Here is a 3,916-nt window from a genome sequence, read left to right as displayed (position 1 = left end):
CATCCGTCAACAGACGAGGAAATAAACAATACATAGTATATACTCACAATGGAATAGTATTCTGCCATAGAGAGAAATGAAGTTCTTCTACACAGATGAATGTTGGAAACATCATGTGAAGATAAATAAGTGAAATACAAAAAGACAAATATTGTATAGTTCACTGATATGAGATATCTGGAGTAGGCAAGTGCAGAGACCAAAGTTCCCTGGTGCCTGCCAGGGCAGATGGGAGGAAGAAAAGGAAGTCATTGATTAAAGTGTACTGCCTTTTCTTCAAGGGTAATTGAAGAATTTGGGCTGGACGGTGGGGGTATTTCCACAACATAGTGAACATAAGCCATGTCACTTAAGTGTATCTATGCAAAAGGTTGAAAAGGAAAACAAAATGTGCAACCTCGCGATAAACTGGAGTAAGTTCTGGGGGCCGGGAGCACAGGAGCTTAAGCAGGAACGTGAGAGAGCCTTTGTTGAAACCTTTATTTTTTGTATTATGATATTATTTTGTTGTTGTTGAGAATATATACAGCAGAGGGCACACCAGTTCAACAATTTCTACATGTACATTTCAGGGACACTGAGTACATTCTTCAAGCTGTGCAGACATTATCTCCTTTTCCGAATGGATTCTCCTCCATGAGCATAAACTTGATGTCTCCTCAGCGTCTTATCTTACTCTGAATTGCTGTTGTAAATTTGATTCTATGTCAAATTAATAATAGCTATGAGTCGTAGGCAACTCGACGGCACATAACAACAACAATAAGGAAAAAGTCACTGCAAAGACAGACAAGGAAGAAAAGGCCAGAATGGATTTCAGAAAAGACTCTGACTATTGTACTAGAATGCCAAGAAGCTGAAACAAAGGGAAGAAATCAGGAAGTTAAAGAGTTGCACAGCAGGTTTCAAAGGGCAGCTTGGGACCAAAGACAAAACAAAGTATTATAACAAAATATTCAAAGAGCTGGAGTCAGAGAATAAAAAAGAAAAAATTCACTTGATGTTTTTCAAGCCAGGGGAGTGCAAAAACAAACTGATGCCTCAAGTTGTAATAGTTAAAGATGCTATGAACAAAATCTTGAATGATTCAGGAAGCATCAAAGAAGATGAAAGGAATACATGGAGTCTCTGTATCAAAAATAATTGGCTGACACAGAGCCATTTCAGGAAGTAGCATATGACCAATAATCAATGGTAATAGAGAAAGAAGTTCAATCTGCTTTGAAGAAAATGGCAAAAAATAATGCCCCAGGAATTGATGGCATACCAATTGACATACTTCAACACACTGATGCAGCTCTGTATGTGCCCACCAGGTTGTGCCAAGAAATCTGGAAGACAGCCAACAGGCCAACTGATTGGAAGAGATTCATATTTATTCCTTCCTATCCCCAAAAAAGCTGATTCACCAAATGTGGAAGTATTACTAATACCAAATGTAAGCAAAATCTTGCTGAAGATTATCCAAAAACAATTAGAACAGTACATTGACAGAGAACTATAGGAAAGACAAGTTGGGTTTCGAAGAGCATAGGACCCTAAGGATATATTTGCTGATGTCAGATAGATCTTGGCAAAAAGCAGAGAGTACCAAAAAGATGTTTATCTGTGTTTTATCAACTGTGCAATGGCATTGGACTGTGGATCACAACAAGTTGTGGCTAATATGGAAAAAAAAAATGGGAATCCCAGAACACTTGATGTGCTCATGTTCATACATAGAACAAGAAGCTATTATCTGAACAAGGGAACATTGCATGGTTCAAAAACAAGAAAGGAGAACATCATGAATGTATCTTTTCTCATACCTTTTCAATCTTTTTTAAAAAAACTTTTATAAACAAGTTTGTATTTCATAAACAAATAGGCTCATCTTACACATAAATGTTTTGTTAAACAGAACTGAATTTTTGAATCAGGAAATATGTAAGACTAAATTTTCCAAATCTTCACATAAGAACCAATACAAATGTAAGAATCTGTACAATCTCCATATCAAAAAGTGTTCTCATATACACTCCCCTCAACACTCTGAAATGGTCAATTTTTTTAAGTGTGAGCAGTAGAAGCAATGCACTTAAAGCCTTCATGAATCTTTTCACAAAAAAAGGATACTTTCAGTAAAACATTTTACCATTTTAATGGATTATTTGTCAGCAAGCTTTTTTTTTTCTTCTTGAAAAGGGGAAAATAAACTACTACTGTTTTCTTCACTGTAAAATAAACATCTTGAGTTATTTAACTTCCTGAGTGACTTCATACATCAAGCATGATTTCAGAAGCAAATTCTGATATTTTAGAGTGAAACAGTGATAATATAAATTTAAACTCATATTTTCAATTAGAGTAAAACTCAAAAGAACGTCATTGAAACTTTATACTTAAATAATCCAAGAGGCCAAACAATAAGATTCCCAAACTTCATCACGAACTTTCTCAAATAAGCGCTAGTAAAATGAATCACTTAAGTTGCATCTTCTCTAATTTACTAACAGAATATTGGTAGCCATTTCAGACCTGTAAATTTCCTAGTATACCACCAAAATCTGACTCATTAACAAGAAATTTCTTGTAATACCAAAAACTACAAATAATTAAAATATTTGCTTTATATTACAACCAAACTATACAATTCACCCTTTTCTTAAAGGGCCCAAAATAATTAGGAACCATGGCGTTTCATTCTAAATAAACCCCTTTCCTCTTATAACCCTGAGGTGAAAGCTTATTAATGTAATAAAACCAGAACCACAAATCTCATTTCTGTATTAAAAATTTTTGTCAAGTGACAGGGTAACTTGTAAAGCTGTAAAGTTTTTCAACAAACTTATCTGGACCAATTTTGCCAAAGGGTCTAAAATGACCCTATAAAAAGAAACTATAATGTCCTTTTAACACATGCTAGTGCCAAGATAAGCACCACTTTCCATCTCGACTACTGTCTCTTCTGTTATCATACTCACGGCTCCAGCCATTGTGGTTCCTATCTTCGTAAAAGTAATCTCTGTTTCCTCAGTAATGATGGTCAGAACCACAATCATTATAATACTGTTCACGGCCATTATTTCTGTTATATAAGGAGGAGAATTCTGTCTGACTTTACACTGTGATGATGGTGTATCTTGGCGCCACTGGGAGCTTGAAGACTGGTTAAAAGAGCGGTTATGTGACTGAACTGATGGCGAAAATCCGGTCTGATTCAGTTGTGGAGAAAGATATCTCCCACCACACGGCTTATGTCTCATAACATTGTTCATCATTGCTTGTCTCTGAAAATTTTCTGGAGTAGAGAAAGATCTCTGAACTGTCTGTGTTGATGGAGACACATTATCCATTGTTCTTCCATACCAACTGCTAGGAGACGTTGGAGTAAGAGTAGGGCTTGAATTTCCAGTGTGGTGCCGGGGATCTGAAATTTCCTGTGAGGCATGGCTACTTCCTGATCTAAACTGAATTTTGATAGGCCTTCCAAAAAGTTTGATTCCATTAAGCAGATTCATTCTGCATAACAGACACTTTATGCTTGAAATTCACAAATGCAAACTGCTTTGCTTTACCACCCTTATCTTACAGAATTTTCACTTTTACCACTGGCCCAGCCTGGTGGAAAATCTCGAAAAGAAGCTCCTCTGTCACTTTAGTCTCAAGGTTTCCCACAAAGAGTGTGTGATCCGCTTAGGTCACCGCAGCCCCCATATTAGCAACACCCCCTTCCTATTAAGACCTTAAGTCTTAATCCCACACCTTTTCAATCTTTATGCTGAACAGATCATTTGAGAGGTTGGACTTGTTGAAGAAGACTGTTGTCAGGATTGGAGGAAGACTCATCAACAACCTATGTTATGTAGATGACACAACTTTGCTCACAGAAACTGAGGAGGATTTGAAGCACTTGCTGCAGAAGATCAAGAACTGC

At 36.6% G+C, this 3,916-nt stretch overlaps 1 pseudogene; it reads right to left on the bottom strand.

The window, feature by feature from the left end:
• Positions 1–2,901: 2,901 nt before the first annotated feature.
• LOC102872157 lies at positions 2,902–3,705 on the bottom strand (annotated as a pseudogene).
• Between the last annotated feature and the right edge of the window lie 211 nt (positions 3,706–3,916).

This window comes from Elephantulus edwardii, unplaced genomic scaffold (genome assembly GCF_000299155.1).
Source record: "Elephantulus edwardii isolate Elephantulus edwardi_28Jun2011 unplaced genomic scaffold, EleEdw1.0 scaffold00061, whole genome shotgun sequence".
NCBI lineage: Eukaryota > Metazoa > Chordata > Mammalia > Macroscelidea > Macroscelididae > Elephantulus > Elephantulus edwardii.
The sequence above is the reverse complement of the archived record's forward strand: the minus strand, read 5'-3'. Positions and strand labels throughout refer to the sequence as shown.